The sequence below is a fragment of the Eulemur rufifrons genome, chromosome 12, assembly GCF_041146395.1.
Source record: "Eulemur rufifrons isolate Redbay chromosome 12, OSU_ERuf_1, whole genome shotgun sequence".
Taxonomy (NCBI): domain Eukaryota; kingdom Metazoa; phylum Chordata; class Mammalia; order Primates; family Lemuridae; genus Eulemur; species Eulemur rufifrons.
The window spans coordinates 13,819,028-13,837,227 of NC_090994.1; the positions used below are offsets into that span (position 1 = coordinate 13,819,028).

The window sequence follows — 18,200 nt, forward strand, 5'->3', positions numbered from 1 at the left end:
AATAAAGTCATCTACAAAGAATGAAAATGGGGAGGAGAGAAAAGAAGTTATGAAATGTTACTCTGGGAAAGTGTGAGAGTGAATGGAGCAGGGAATGATAACTTTTTTTTTTTTTCCGAGAAATATAAAGGACACAAGTTCTGTGATCAGGGATTTAAGTTGAAACTAATGAACCTGATCCCTGCTTAGTTCTTCTATTTAAAATTTCAGTTTTATTTATTTAAAAAATCTGAACATAGTTATTTTGTTTTGTTTTATTCCTGATAAGTTCCACATCTGAAGTATTTGTGGACATAGAAAGGACAAGTTGAAGAATCCAGGATATAGTAGGAAAAGAAGCAAGAAGTTCAAGAAGCAGAGAACAACAGAACAGCTGAATATATTAATATTATATTTCTAGCTCGAGTCCCAAAGGGAAGAAGCTTTAAGAACCCTTTTCTTATTTCTTGTATTCAGAAGAAACTTCCATTTCCAGTCTTATAGACCTAGAAATATAATACGGTAGTTCCTGTGCCTTCATTTTTAAATAGACTTTATGTCTTAGAGCAGTTTTAGGTTCACAGCAAGATTAAGAAAAAGACACAGAAATTTCCCATATATCCTCTAACCCCATACAGGCCTAGCCTCCCCATTTCTCAAAATTCCACTACAGAGTGGTATATTTGTTGCAGTTGATGAATCTTCATTGGCACATCATTATCACTCAAAGTCCATAGTTGACATTAGGATTCACATTTGGTTTTGTACATTTCATTTCTTTTGACAAATGTACAATGACATGTATTCATCATTATAGCATTATATACTGCTCAAAAATTCCCTGTGCACCACCTATTCATCCCTTTTTCTCCCATAACTCTGGCAACCACTGATTGTGTGTGTGTGTGTGTTTGTTTGTTTGTTTGTTTTTTACCTTCTCCATAGTCTTAACTTTTACAGAATGTCATACAGTTGAAATCATACTATAACCTTTTCTGATTGGCTTCTTTTACTCAGTAATATGTATTTAAGATTCCTCCGTATCTTTTTAACTCATTTCTCTTTAATGCTAAATAGTATTCCATTATCTGGATATATCACTAGTTTATCCATTCCCATACTGAAGGACATTTTGGTTGCTCCCACGTTTTGACAATTGTGAATAAGGTTCTGTAAACATCCCTATGCAGGTTTTTATGTGGACATAAGTTTCCAACTTCTTTGGATAAATACCAAGTATCATGATTGCTGGACCATATAATAAGAGTATGCTTAGCTTTGTAAGAAATTGCCAAACTGTCTTCCAAAGTGTCTATACTATTTTGCATTCCCACCAGCAATGAGAGTTCCTGTTGCTCCACATACTCACCAACACTTGGTGTTGTCTGCCTTTCATTTTCATCAGGTTCTATTTCCATTATTTTGGGACATGCTTTTAAAGTGAATATCTTCAGTTTATCCCCTGCCTCTATTCTCAAATAATCTTGAGTGAGTTCCTTAAAATATAAAAATGTCCAGGAAATAGAAGTGTTAACTATACATTAAGAGCAGAAAGTTGAAGAGTGATACTAAAGTAATAATATAAAACCTCAGGTGAAAAATACTAACAGCTAAAGAAGAGGTGTGGTATTGCTATCTATATTTTCTACATTCCTTCTCTTTTACATTTGCAAACATAAGATAGTCTTGAGTGTTGTGTTCTCAAGAAAATCAGAGCACTTCAAAAAATTGTTTATGATATTTAGAAATTTAGACCTAATATTTTTATGGTAATTGGACTAGAGTAGATTTAGCTAAACAGAGCCATTTATTATCCTTTTATACATATTGTTTTAGACAGGTTTAGTAGATGATAAACTACTGAAGGAGAATAAAATAGTGTAAAACTACTACAAGGAGGTATCTAATAAAAATGAGATAATTATAGCATTTCTACTACCCATACTCAATTTAGAATACTAATAGGGTAATAAAATCACTAGTATGTAAAACAACTCATAGTAGTAAGAAGCATAAAAATATAGGTAGCGAATTTCAATGAAGAATATTAAAATTCATTGATGAGCTCATAAAATCAAATGCTTAAAACCAAAGTACTTCAGTATCTCAAAGTTTGTCTTAAAGGGTTTTTTGCCAGCTTTTTTTTTTTTTTTCCCTTATTGATGGAAGACAACAGCAGCAAGCCAGTGGAAATCCATACAAGTAATTTTATAGAGAGGTATTTTATAGAGTTAAATATTAAAAAGTTTATAAAGGGTGAACTTGAAAGGAGGGAAATATGTAAGTAGAGTTTACCCAAATCATAAAGTAGAGGAAGAACATTTTCAACCAGCAGGAGTTCCTCAGAGATTTCCCAAAGGGAACACAATGTATATATTGTGTGGATAATGGGTAGGGTCACAGCCTGCTCTTACATCTTTTGGAAAGCACAATAAAGGGAATATAATATTTTGGTATAGAGTCAATGAATGTCTGTCTCTGTAAGTGCATAGAGGAGTTTGGGAATTGATTCTGCAATACAATGAAGCACAGAGCAAAAAGTATAAATGTAGGATTCAAGCAGTACTGGATTTTAGTTCTTATTTGGTCATTTAACTGGACAAGACTCCAGCAGCTAGTTTAACTTGTTACAACTTCATTATCTCATCTGAAAGTATGGATATTAATAACTACCTCACCAAGTTGTTGTAAGAATAAGTGTATTAGCATACATAATAGGGTTTGTGCAGGGTTTGAAATATAGAATATGTTTGATAAATGGAAGCATATTAATCTTATTAAATTCCTATTGACCATAAGCAATAGATAAGTGAGTGTTCTCTCAAAAATTAGAAAGGGAGGTTTGACATCATTGTGAGATTTATATTAATTAATAATTAGTTCACTTAGAATAGGTTGTTTTAATTTTTATTTTAATAAGTCATATATATACACATACATATATGCATATTAGTCAGGGTTCTCCAGAGAAATAGAACCAATAGGATATATAGAGATACATAAGAGAAGATTTATTATGGAAATTGGCTCACATTATTATAGAGGCCAAAAAGTCCAATGTTACACTGTCTTTAAGCTGGAAAACCTGTTCTCTGCCTTTTTATCCTATTGGGGCAGGTCCCCAGTGGATTGCATAATGCTCACCCACATTTGTGAGAGTGAATGTCTTTTATTCCTGATTCTTTACTCCTAACTCTTCACTACAGATTCAAATGCTAATCTCTTGCAGAAATCCCTTCACAGACATACCCCCAAATAGTGTCTTACCAGCTATCTGGGCATCCCTTAATCCAATCAAATTGACAAAGCCATCACAATGTGTGTATCCAACATTGAACATTTTGAACTAATATAATGATTTTTGTGTATATATCAACTATATAGAACTTGTCATACGTTTCTGTTCTTTGGGATTATTTCTGATTATTTTATGCTCTGTCTGTAAAACCATGATTATAAGATTTTGGAAAGTTGGGATAGGGATTTTGGTTTTTATCTGCAATAATTTCTAGCACAGTTGTTTTGTAATTGGAAGCCAACCAGTGAATATGTGAAACAAGTTAAAATATTAGCTTTATTGTGAATAAAAAACAAAAGTTTAATCTTACTATATTTTGAGTCACATGCATTTTCTTTTGTTTTAATAACAATTACTAGGATTAAAATGATTCATTCATGGAGACGTCAGTTGTGCAAATGACAACACGATGTCTTTCTATGTGAAAACTTCTTAATTTAATAATGTTTGCTACTTTTTAATATGAAAATCGCAAAAATTTATGTTTGCAATTACGTATCAGTTTCTTTAGTTTTAGACAGGCACTAATTCCACAATTCTTTTTACTATGAATCAAAAAACATGCCATTTATAAATAGTGATAATATTTACACATTGATATGTACATGGACTAAGAAAATAAAACTATACATTTTTATTAGACTTGTATTAAAACATGGTTATTTTATTCCTTAATACTGTAGTATTAAATATAAATTTGTTCAGTTTGTAATATAAGGTTTAGACCTCTACCATAATCTACTCGTATGATGTGAAATATTCCATTTTCTAAAACAACAATAGCAACAACAAAATAACTCACAATATAAGTCCACAATATGATGCTAGATTGGAAATAAAAAAATATTTATATGAATATTTAACTCTTCTAGCATTCAGCATGGATTTCTGGCTGCTTCAATTATAAAGAGATCCAAAGAATGGCTTTGATTACAGCAGATCTGACCTTTTGAAATTTATCTCACATATTTTGGAATGATGCACTTGCAAGATTAAAGCTGTCTGTAACTTTTAAAAAATTTCAATATCTCTTTGGTGACTAAAATCATTTGGATATAATAAAAGGTTTTGTCAAGGACAAGTAATTGATTTTTAGGACGAATCAAAATCTAACAGTAAATTTAGGTATTTTAGCTTCTGAATAATAATTTCAAAGTTCTTTGGAGGAGAATGTCTGCAATATATAATTTAGAAAAGAAGTTTTTTTCTTTCTAATAGACAGATATATTGTAATTTTGCATATAGGGTGACCTAGTATGATTTGTCTTTTTCATGCTTGAAATAAATTCATAGAGCTCTCTACTAAATAAAACTATGCCTAAACATTGAAGGAGAATTATGATGATTGAAAATACTTCTGATATTAATAAAATAGGTTTAAAAAATAATTTCTAGCTTCTCTTTCTGTGTGAACACATGAGCTTACATATGTGTGTTCAGATGTGTGTGTGCCTGTAGATTTAGAAGTACGTAGACAAAAATGCATCTTAATGATCTACATTAAATTTGTAAGATTTGAAAAATAATTGAGAAGTTTGGATGTTCACGTGTGCAAGTTGTAGATTTGATATGAAAACCAAATCAGAAAGGATTTCATCAGTAACAATTTGATGGTGAGTACATGCGGTGCTTGTTTTTCCATTTTTGTGATACTTCCCTTCGAAGGATGGGCTGCAGCTTTATCCAGGATAATATAAGAAGTCCTAGTTCCCCATTGTTTTTTGTGGTTGAGTAGTATTGCATGGTAAATATATACCACATTTTATTAATCCACTCATGTATTGATGGACACTTGGGTTGTTTCTACATCTTTGCAATTCACAACTAATGGGTGTGGAGCATACTGTATGGGGGAAAGTCACGCTTGTAGCTTTGGCTTGGGTGAGGCAAAGGTATTATATGTAAGCAAAATGTACCCCATAATATTCTGAAACTTCAAAAAAAAGGATTTGATTATCTCGTTCATGTGTTTAACAAAGTATGTTTAGTACAACAGTTTTTAGTGCGAAATTCATTTATTTATAGAATGTTAAATTATGTTGTTGTAAATCATTCTTCCCAATTGTGGGTAGCCCTTCTTCAATGGAAAAGTTCTGTTCCTTTCAATGAGGGATTTCTTATTCCATCTGTATTTTTAGCTCAATCCTCCTTCCACCACACATACACAGAATGACTTACTCAAAATTTGGCAATGAATGCTACTCCCAATGGGGATTATTAGGAGATATATTTGTAAAAGCTATTTTTACTTCTGTTGAAATACAGTAAAAGCAGTCAATTCTGTTCATTTGTGACTTTTCACCAAATATTTTTATTAACATCTATATATTAATAGTTGAAAATACTTGATAAAATTAATAGTAATTTATTTTTTGGTAGAAATATTTGTTTATGTATTGAATTCATTATTTTTTTCCTGTTGTATATACTTTCTTGCCTAATATTTATTGTAGTGTTGATGGTGGGAAAATATTGATATGTTATTGAAGTTCTCACATATGTATAATGTGATAATAAAATTAAAGAACTTTGGTTTAGCCAGATAGCAACAGCACATGGAGGAGAAAGAGTTTTTTTTTTAATTCTTAATTATCTTATACATAAAAATATAATTTGAAATGGTTATAATTTAAGCTATTTTATCTTAGCAAAATAGAATTTTATCTATTTCTATAATAAAACATAAAGAGAATACTTCATAAGCCATCATAATATATTTAATATGTATGGGAGCAGATGTTAATTTTATTAAGATTTCAAGTCATTTTAAATTACCTGTTTAATGTTCAGTGACCAAGTTTGTTGTTTATTTTAACTGAACATTTCTCCTAGGTATCATTCAGAATTATCAAAACCCATGAAATATAAAATACTATTTATTTTTTATAAAGACTCTTTATCAGTTCACCATCAGTTAACACCAACTGGGTCTTGCAGTTCTTGAAAAAATGTAAGAAAATGGACTCCTTTTGTGGTTTAGAATGAGATATCTTTGCTGAATTTTCTTTAAAGGTTACTTATTGTTGATAGCATCATCTTTTTGTATTTAAAATGAAAAATAATCATTTTATGATAGATTTATAGAAAAGTATTAGTTTAAACTAATTATACACACACAAACACATTATTATAGAAATAATATCTTTATATATATAGGAAGAATATTCATGTATTGATACATTCCTTCTCCCAGTTTAATAGGGCATTATAGTGTGTCCTGTGAGATCAGGATGAAGGGGATCCTTCTAATATGAAGAAAGATGTATTGCTGCATTCTGAAACATCATTGAGTTTTCTTATAATTTAATGATCACCCAGATGTGGTTGGAAGAATTACCATGAAACTAGTTTGAGTGATTCTATGTGTAGCCCAGACTTGACAGAGTAATTAAAAAAGTGGATATATAACTATAAGGCCTTAAGTTCATCACTTGTTTACTTACTGTCCAAACTCAAAGACAAGGAATGATATTGTAGGTCCGTGAGAGGGGGAATGATTGGGTAAATATCTCCATTTGGCTTTCATTCTAGTTAAAACCATGAACAAGCAGCTTTATTAAATGAAGATTTTTAGGTAAGAATCATAATTTTTCCAGTATTACAAAAAGTTTAATCAGAATTCTATTCACAATAAAGTTGCACATATCAAGTAAAGGTCACTTTGTTTGCTTACATTGGAACTATTTAAAATTAATATGGTAAGACCTATAATCACATGCTGAAATGCTTAATTGTAAAAACTGGGAAGGCAAATATTGTCATCTTTTGAAAAATGTGGTTTGGTGGAAAGTCTTACAAATGCAAGATAAAATAATAATAATTTCTATTACCATTTATTGACTGTATCACAGGAAAATAAATCATCACATCTGGGTTTTAGTTTATATTTGAAAAACTCTGGAGGAATTCCTAATTATTTCAGGTGCTGATGTATTTATTCATAGTCATTGCTTTGACATTAATAATGATGTTCATTTGAAACCTTGGTAAATGTACCTACCTACGAAGTAAAACTATTAATTTATTTAGAATCATCATAATATCAATTATTGACAGATTTATTTCATAGTTAAATTGATATTTGGAGTGATTTATTAAATTCAGTGCTGCTAAATGGGCACTAAAATGATTATTTTTATTCATTAGTGTATTCATAAGATTTAGTAAATATTAAATTGACTTTCAAATTTATGTAGTTAATGTGACATTTGTGGTAAATTACTTTTCAAGTGAGTTGGCAATAATTATAGGATATGTTGAATAACTTATTAGCAAAAGGGGTCCTCATATGAGGGAATTTGTATGGGACACGTAGTCTCCACTGAGAGACTCAACCCAGAGATTATGTCCTCCTTGTATATGTCATCAGAATATTTGGATATTATACCTTATATTTAATATTGGATTGGAATAGTATGCATGGCTTTTGCCAGAAAAGTAGCATACATCTTACAGGTGTTTAATTAGCATCTTTAATAATATAGTACTATTGCTAAAAGTATAATTTATGAACAGGTACTAATTACTGTATTTTTCAGCACTGCAAATTATTCACTATTATGTAATACCAAGTACACTAAATGAATTGAGTATAATAACATTCTACTATGACAGAGATTGTCTATATTTTGAGCCATAATAGTTTGGAGAAATATTAATTTGCCATACTTTCATCTGTGTTACATTTTTGAAGGAAACACCATTATAAAAGATGTACTGAGTTTTTAAGGGGAAAATTTAGAAAAAAATAATTAGATGTAATTAAGATTTCTGGCTGAGAATGATATTTTTTCCAAAGTATTCAAATTAATAAAAGTAGGTTTCTCTGAAGGCACTTAGTCAACCTGGGGTTGTTTCTCTTACTGGTACTGGTGAAGTGATTATTGTACCTGGGACCTAGATCATTAAAGATCTAATAAGTGAGTAAAATTGTTAATACCACCTATTACATTCTAAATGTAGAATTAAAAGTAGAATTATCAGTGATAATTGCCAATTTCACTTCTGGGTAGATACCCAAAAGAGTTGAGAGCAGGGTCTGGAGGAGATACTCATAGCAGCATTATTCACAATAGCTAAAACATGGACGCAACCTAATGTCTATCCATGAATGAATATTTAAGCACACACAGTGGAATATTATTTAGCTTAAAGAAGGAAGAAAATACTGGTATATGCCACAACATGGGTGAATCTTGAGAACATAGTCTAAATGAAACAAGCTAGTCACACACACACACACACACACACACACACCCAACAACAAATTCTCTATGATTCCACTTATCTGAGATACTTAGAGTAGTAGTCAGAATCATAGAGATAGAAAGTAGAATGGTGGTTGCCAGAAGCTGGGGAGAGTGAAGAATAATTGTATAATAAGTATAGAGTTTTGGTTTTTCAAGAAGAAAAGAGTTATGGAGATGAATGATAGTGATGGTTACATAGCCATATGAATGTACTTACAGTTAAAAATATTTAACATAGTAAATTTTATATAAGTATTTTACCACAATAAAATAATGGAAAAAACACATAGGATTTTTATAAATGTACATTTACCTATGTGTTTCATTTTTCTTTCACTTCTATGTATTTTCTATTTATTTATTTATATTTATGTCTTCTTCACAGATATGTAAATTCATTGAGGTGAAATCCTAGGTATTATTCAAATTATATATAATTCAATTGAATGTTACAATGTTAAAGACTTAAAATATGTCTATGAGAAGTGAGTGTATTAGTCTAGATAACATAGAAAGGTAATTTTAAGGAGGTAAATTATGGCTACCTGGAAGTAAATATGTTATATACATGAAATAATTAATAATTGAATGAGTTAAGCACTTGAAAATCTTTTCCAAATGCCCATTAAGTGTTAAAATATTTCCAGAAAATGGAAGAGTGTATAGGGATGTCTTTGAAAATATTACCAAGGAAATATGCTATGTCTGCCTATCTCAATAATTCTTATGTAGTGGTCCTGAAAGGGCTTATTGTCTAGTGGAAGCAGGTACATTTTGTGATGGCGTCTTTCAGAAACTTTCCACAAAAAGTAAAATCATAGGTATTTTTATAATGGCTTTAAAGAGCAATTTTTAAAAGACACGCATTATGTTTATTAGAACTTTGCCTTGATTATCTTGCAACTCTAAAAGCCTTTATGTATCCTTTGTAAAAGAGTTTTGCAGCAAACTATCACTGGAAAATTCCTCAGGGACCCTGTTACAAGCTGGTCTTTAAATATGGTATTGAAACTGACACACTGATTCATCTAGGTCAGTGCATCTTTAACGGTCAAATGAATTACCTGGGAATCTTGTTAAAATGCAGTCTCTGATTCAGTAGGTCTTATGTAGGGCCTGAGATTCTGCATTTCTAATGGGCTATACAAACCACATTTTGAGTAGAAAGGATTAACTGTGAAAGAAACTAGCCATGTGTATGGAGGGAGGTGAGAAGACACTGGGGATATTGCACATGCTGCCGAGACTGATAGCTGGCGAGAGCTATATTCATTATGGATAGGACAGAATGCTAACACTAAGAGTTGCTTTGAATGGAAGCCATTAGATTTGGATGGGATATATCCTATGGGACTAGCTGTTCATAGGACTGCTGCCAAGACAAGTTATCACCATTGAGAGAAGCATCTACAAGAAATACAGGAGATAACTGTTAATGGGAGCTGACAGTGAATCCCATAGAAAACAAGCCTGCTAAAAGAATCTCATCACATGATGATAACATTCTGAGTCACCAACCCACTCTGAGTTTCTTTTTGCAACTGTTATCAGGATAGTATGGTGATTTTTCAATATGCTAAATTATGAGGAGGAAAAGTGACATTTTCCTATTGGGAAACTTATTTAGATTAAATAATCAAAATTTAGTTTGGAGATCTTATTCAGTCATAGAAACCTGATTTTAACAGGAATACATGGATCAAATAAAAGTGTTGCCTATCATTTCAGTAAAGTACCAAATAAAAATTAAAATAATTGACAATCTTGTTTCAAAACATTTATCTAAGTTGAATAAAAATCTTATACTCCCAGCTTTAGCATCTGAACACTAGCTCCAGGGTTAGGCAAGAAGTCAGCACCCTGCCTGTGTACCTTTTAAAACACTGCACACTTTTGTCTTTCTTAATCTAATGGACAGGGGCAAGTAGTGACAAAATCTACTTCTTTGGTGGATTTAGAGTGCTTTTCACTGTTTCTCCCAGTGTTTCTCAGTTGACGAGTACACAGCTAGTCTTTGGATATGTTGATTGGTATTGTGCAAATCTTTCTATGCACTGAAGAGTTATAAGATTCTGGTCCCCTGTTACTAAGTGTCAATGCTTTCAGTAATCTGGTGCCACCACAAATCTCCCCACTCCATTTCCATACACTATGAGTGGGGACTGATACCCATTGCCAACCATTCTCTAGTTAACATAAAATGTCTGTGTAGTATAGGGTGTTTTAATTTATAAATTCCCTCATATTTAGTGCATGCCTACATTATTCTAAACATTGTGTGACTGTTTTAGACAATGGTTTCTGAATTCAGACTCTTGGGTTTTGAATCGTCAGTGAATAACTAACTATTTGATCCTGGATAAAACTTCAAAATGTGGAGTAAAAAGTAGCTTCTATCATTGTTTTTGGCTTAATATTTTGAAATAATCTTACGTTTACAGAAAAGTTGCAAAGTTAGTAAAGACAGTTTATGTATTTTCTTCATGCAGCCTCTACTGAAGTTAGCAACTTACATAACAATGATACATTTATCAAAACCAAATTGGTACAATACTATTGACCAAACTAAATATCTTGTTTGCATTTAACCAGTTTTTACACTAAGGTATTTTTCTGTTCCAGGATAAAAATCAACACCCCATGTTATGATTACTTGTGTCTTCTTAGTCTTCTCCAGTTTGAAACAAGACCTCAATTTTTTGTGTGTCTTTTTATGACTTGATTAATTTTATGAGTACTGGTCAGTTATTTTGGACAATATGTTTCAATTTGGGCTTCTCTAATGTTTTCTTATCATACTGAGTTTATGTTTCTTGCTTTTACTTATTTATGGTTGGGAAGTGCAAGAAAACCACTGAAATGTTCCCTTTTCAGTATTTCATATTATGGCTTACATAGTATAGATATTTTATTATTGGTGATGTTAAGTATCATCACTTGCGTAATTGTTTGCTGTGTTTGTCCACTATAAAGTTACTATTTTTATCCTTGTGTTACTAATAAATATCTTGAGGAAGTTACTTTGAGACTATTCAAATATCTTGTCTCTCCTCAAAATTTTGTTCACTTAGGTTAGCATTTATCAGTGGATCTGATAAATCACCATGGTAATTTACCATGATGATTGCCTAAAGATGATTTTTGTATTTCCCTGGCACCTTCTACATTTATTAATTAGAATTCTTCTGTAGGAAGAATTATTTATTTATTTCATTATTTATTTAAGTTATGATCAATTCATGGACATTTATGAGTTATAATTCAGTATTATCACTATTTATTTTGTTGCTCAAATTATGCCCAGTTTGACCATTGGAATCTCTGTCAGGTTGGCTCCTATATTCTCTTGCCCTTTCTTCGCCTTTTTTTTATAAACACTTTATTAATTTCCAAGCTCATCTTATATTTTCCTTGCCCTAGCTCTAGATCAACCACCTATCCAAGAAGTTCTAGTTAGTTGCTATTGCTGTTTGTTTGTTGGTTTTAAATTGGAGAATGGTACTTAGAAACAAAGACCTCTGTGATAGGTGTGCTCATTGCTGCTGGGGTGTAATTTCTCCTAGGCCCTTCCAGCAGACAGAGCTAGAAAATATATGTATAAATGCTAATCCACACATAGTCACATAACTGTATTTACTTACATATCTGTATATTGAAAACCAAGAGTTCACACAGATACCTTTAATCCCAATCCACCAGAAGAGAGTTTCTTCTAACCTTCCCTTTCTTTCTAACTTTTATCTTCACTAGTGAGACATATAGCTCCCATTATCTATAATACATTCACTTACTTGTTTAATCCTAGCGTACACAAGGTTTCAGAATCACTGGCATATAACCCTATAAGAAATAACTTTACTAACTAGGGTTCAATATGTATTTACAGTTATTTTTGTTTTTAGCTTTATAATATCCAGTCAAAATATGGCTTCCGGAAGTTATTTAGGTTAGTTCATTTCTCCCCCACATTTTTCAATATGGTTATGTTTTTCATTTGTAATACAGCTAGTTTCATTTGTTACCATTTATATTTAATTTTGTATTCCATACATGTTGTCGTTAATTTTAATTATTCTTCACTTTTTGAGTAGGTGAACCATTACTACAGTTCTAAAAGTCAAAACTATACAAACACATATATGCAGGAAAATGTGACTCCCGTCTCATTCCTACTGTCCTATTCCTATTCTCCCTTTCTTTCCACCCTTCTCATGTATCCCTAGCCCTCCAATAGGTAACCACTCTCTTATCCTCCCAGTATTTCTTTTGCACAAATGATCAGATATATGTATGTTTCCTTAAATTTTTTCTTTCTTTTTCTAAATTTTAGTAGCTTTATTGGTACTATATAATTTACATGTCACAAACTTTATCTCTAAAAGGTATGCAATGCAATAGGTTAGTTGTTCAGTGATCACCATGATCTAATTAGAACATTTTAATCATTGCCCCCAAGTCCTTGTACCCATTAACAGTCATTCCCCATCCCACTCACCCCAGCCATAGGTAACCACTAATCTACTTTATGTCTACAAATTTGACTATTTTGGACACTTCACATAAATGGAACAATAAAATATATGATCCCCTTCGTTCTTACAGGAAAGGTAGCATATCGTAAATATTCTTTTGCACTTTATTTTTGTTTTTCACTGAATAGTATGTTTTGTATATCAGTCCAGATCAGTACGTATAGCTTGTCCTTATTCTTAACACTGTCAAAAAGTCCTTTATGTGGATGGATGTACCATATTTACTCTCCTAAATATGGTCATTTAGGTTGCTTGCAATATTTTGCTATTACAGACAATACACAAATAATATTATACATATGTGTTTTCATGTTGTTGGGGCATGCCTTTAGGGTAGATTCCTAGAAATGGGATTCCTGATCAGGAAGCAAGGAGATACGTGTACACACACACACACACACACTTAAAGATACATATGCAAATTTTCCTCCAACACTTTTAGGCTGATAATTCCTTCCACCAGCAACATGTAAGAGTGCCTTTTTCTCCAGACTCACTAACACCACACTTTAAATTTTTGCCTGTAGATAAAGAGACAATAGTATGTTAGTGTTGTTTTAAATTACATTTCCCTAATTATGATTGAGTTTTAACTTTACCTGTTTGAAGGCCATTTTAAAATATTTATTTTTAAATTGTTTAACAATGTATTTTTTGGAAAATTAAATAAATACTTATTGAATGAATTAATATATTACAGATTCAAGAAGAGTTCAGAATCATCAGGAGCACAATGTATTTTTTTCCATGTTTCTATCTAAGTTTTACTGCTCTATTCCTTAACTTTTAGGAATTCCTAAAAAGTATATATTGGCCCTTCAACCATGGTATATGTTACACATATTTTCTCTCTGCTTTACACTTGTATTTTGACTTCTTATGGTGTTTTTGGCATGCATTTTAAATAGTTTTATATAGTGAAATATATCAGTTTTTTAATTATTTTTAATTTTGAGTTACCCTTAGAAACATTATATTAAGTTTGAAGGCAAATTCACCCATCTTTTCTCCTAGTACTTGGATGGTTTCATTTCTACATTTATATCACTAATCCATTTGGAGTTTATTGTTATGTGTGATATTAGATGCAGATCTAACTTTATCATTTTCTAAATCGCTACCCAATTTCCCCAGCACACTTTGTTAGAGCCCATCTTTACATTACTGATTTGAAATTCCACCTCTGTCTTTTAAATGTGTGCATGGGTCTTTTTGTAGACTTTCTATCTATTCTACCAGTCTGTTTACCCTGAACCAATACCACAGTGGTTTAATACACAGGTTTTATATTGTTTTATTTTTCACCTTTTAGGGCAAATTCTTCTTCACAAATTTGTTTTTATTGTGTTTTCTTAGCTGTTCTTATCTGTTTTTACATATGACTTTAGTATCTATTTTTTTAACTCCATAAAATAGCTTTTAGGTATTTTTACTGGGACTGGTTTTAATTCATTAAGTAAACTAGGTAAATCTTCACCGTAACTATTTAATGGTTGAGAAGGGAGTTCAAATTAAGAAAAAGGCTTTACATTATATTCTGAGTGAAGATTTTTTTTTTCTGAACCATAAACATTTTGTCAGAAGTGTGTATCCTGAGCATAATTGAGGTAACACATTTCCTGTGTTGGTTTCATTGTGATAATGAAGTTTCCTAAGTTCCTGATATCCAGACTAGTTTTGCTTTTAAGTGCTCCACTACCCAAAATGTGATTCTCCTACTAGTGAAATATACCAATTAGCTTTCCTTATGGTATATATTAGAAATCCTGCCACCATCCCCTTGGCTTAGTTGACATAAGAATATCTGATGGTGCATTATAATTTAAACAAGTGGTCATTTCCCAAATTGCTACTGCAAATGTCAGCCTAAAGAGCAATTTGGAGTTCAGTATCCTTCTGGAGTAGTATCTTTCCACAGAGATTGATTAAAAACAATTATTGTTTGTGTCATTGCCATTATTGTGTAAATAACCAATACAGTATAAAAATATTCCTGATTTAAATTATGTTCTATTAAATAATTTTGAAACTCTCAGAATGTCAAAAAGAAAATAATTCAAGAAGATACCTCTGTAAACCTTTATGTAGTTATGGTCCACTTTTTTTAACAACCAGCAGGATTTGTGGACATTCTTAATAGAAACAATTGCAAGGTAGATTTTGAATGAAATTAGCTCTGTGACATTTTTTGAGTATTGGTAAAGATGAGGCCATCTTTAACTTTTGCCCAAACTGAAAATATACAGGGGTTGGCATGCTGCTTAAATTCTGGATATTGACAAAGAAAATAAAACAGATTAATACTTTCAGTTTTCTTCAAAATATTTTTTGTTGTTGTTAACCACCTTCAATCACTTTTTTACTAGAAGACTGGTAAGGAGACTGATGATTTGGACTTCTTTTTCCCCTCCCAGCAGGAAAATTTCATGTCAGCCTTCTATCTTTAGAATCCAAATTATTCATATGTAATATATCACAAGAAAGTTACTACTTAAGAAAAAGACAAAATAAGCAGAAATATCCTGTTGTTCAACTTCTTGTTAATATGAAATTGAATATTTTAATTGCAAATATTCCAGAAAGTAATAAGGGAGATTATAAAACAATCAAGTCTACGTCTATATTTTAATTTATGTACCAAAAGAGTTATTGATTTGTTATAAAACAGTACATATATCTAAATTATAGTTGGGATAATTACTTTAAATGAAAAAATCATAATTTTTAAAGATATTGATTTTTAAAAAGTTTAAGTGGAAAGTATAATATATCTTAATGTTAAGCATTAAGGTATCTTTACACACAGGCTACTAACATCTAAGTTCAATATAAAGTTCTCATGCTTACAAACCCCCTTTAAAGTTAAAACCATGCATAAAAATATATACACATTTAGGTTTAGATTAAACCTGAGAATTACTACTTTTTATACAGAATGTTTCATGCTTCTTGTTTCTTTTAATTAATCAATTTTAATTTTTAAGAGAATATTTTGGTTCATAGCAAAATTGACCAGAAAGTACAGAGAATTCCAATATAAACCCTGTTCCCCCATTCCCCCACACAACTCCTCTCTCTTTCAACATCCCATCCCAGAGTTGCACATTTGTACAATGAACCTACGCTGGAACATCAGTATCACCTCAAATTCATAGTTTAGGGTTCACTCTTAATATTGTACACTCTGTGTGTTTGGAGAAATGTATAATGACATATATCCACCATTATGATACCATACAGAAGAGTTTCCCTGCCCTAAAAGTCCATTGTGTTCTGCCTATTAATTCTTTTCTTCTGCTTAACTCCTGGCACCACTAATCTTTTTATTGTTTCCATAGTCTTATTTTTCCCAGAATGTTATATAATTGGAATCATACAGTATATAGTCTTTTCAGATTGGCTTCTTTTACTTAGTAAAAGGCTCCATGTCTTTTTATGGCTTGATATTTTATTTCCTTTTAGTGCTGAATAATATTCCATTAACTGGATGCATCACAGCGTATCCACTCTTCTACTATAGGACATCTTGATTACTTCCACATTTTCACAATTATGAATAAAGTTACTATAAGTATCCATGTGCAGGATTTCATGTGGACAACCAAGGGGCATGATTGCTGGATCATATGCTAAGTGTATGTTTAGTTTTGTAAGAAATGACCAAATTGTCTTCCAAAGTGACTGTACCATTTTGCATTTCCCCTAGCAATTTATGAGAGTAACTGTTGCTTCATGTCCTAACCAGCATATGGTATCGTCAATGCTCTGGATTTTGGCCATTCTAATAGGGTGTAGTGGTATCTCCTTTTAATTTGCAATTCCTTAATATAATATTGAACATCTTGTCATATGTTTATTTGCTGCTTGTATATCTTTTTTGGTATAGTGTATATTTGGGTATTTTAGCAATTTTAAAATCAGGTTGTTCAATTACTTATTGTAGAGCCTTAAGAGTTTGTATATTTTGAATAACAGTCCTTTAACATACGTGTCTTTTGCAAATTTTTTCTCCTAGTCTGTGACTTGTATTCTCATTCTCTTGATTCTATTTCTTTTTAAAAATTAGCCATGAGCAATTATTATTTGGTCCCATATTAAAAACAAAAGGTAACTTCCTCAAGCATGAGCAAAAATTTAAACTACAAGGAAACTCTATGTTTCTTAATTAAATTGTATTTCCATTAGGTAACACTGTACCCTATGTATGACTGGATTTCCTTGTCAACAATAGATTGCTTGCAGATTACATCTTTTCTATTCTAAAATCACTGAGCTTTTCATAATATAAATATTCATCAACAATAAACATAGGGCAGAAAAAATAAAAACATGAAGGGAGCTAAATTTCCTACAGAATCTATTTTTGTTTTCATCAGTCTTCAAATAGTTTGCTTTTAGTAGAAGCGAGAGAAGCTTGTATACAAATTCCTAAATGTTTTAAAGGAGACCCTTCTTTTAACATGTATGGTGAGATGGATAATTTTTCTAACTATGAAATTGCTAACTAGTTTTGACCTTGGGGACCACTTAAAACAAGTACTCTCTCCTCTCCTGGTGGGCTTGGAGCAAAGCAGCTGTATTTTGCACAGCACATTGAATCATAATGGACCATGTGCTATTATGAATATTCATAAAGCTACCGTATTCTGCCTGCCCCAAGATGATCTGAGTGGATGTTGCTAGAGGGATTTGAAATATCACTTTTGTAGTATCCTTGAAAAGAATACACACATCAGGAAAAATAGAGCTGGAGCCCAGGTAATTCTGTCCTTAGTGTGTTCTTCAGAGCTCTCCTCCAAACAATTTTGCCCTGTAGCAATGGTACAGAAATCCAGCATAATGTCAGAGATGAGAGCTTTAAACTTTCTGAGAATCTTAAAATAGGTTAAATTAAAATGTAAGTGGTCACTGTGGTATGGTTTTACTGACTGGCACACTTCCTCATACGTTTAAAAAAAAGCAAAAAAAAAAAAACTGGTCTGATTCTATAAAATAGCAGTGGTCACCGGAGGTTATGATTTCCAGATAATACATTTAACTAAAATTGTAGCTGCTTTAAAATTATTACCAAAGATACTGGAACACTCTTGACAAAGCAGATGATTATGTTTCAACATGGACATTTTCTCCTATACATTCAAG

General features: G+C 31.5%; 1 protein-coding gene across 3 annotated transcripts in view; it reads left to right on the forward strand.

Moving 5' to 3' along the window:
- SGCZ (sarcoglycan zeta) overlaps positions 1-18,200 on the forward strand; it is a 230,758-nt gene that overhangs the window by 40,216 nt on the left and 172,342 nt on the right. The gene's annotated exons all lie outside the window — the stretch shown is intronic.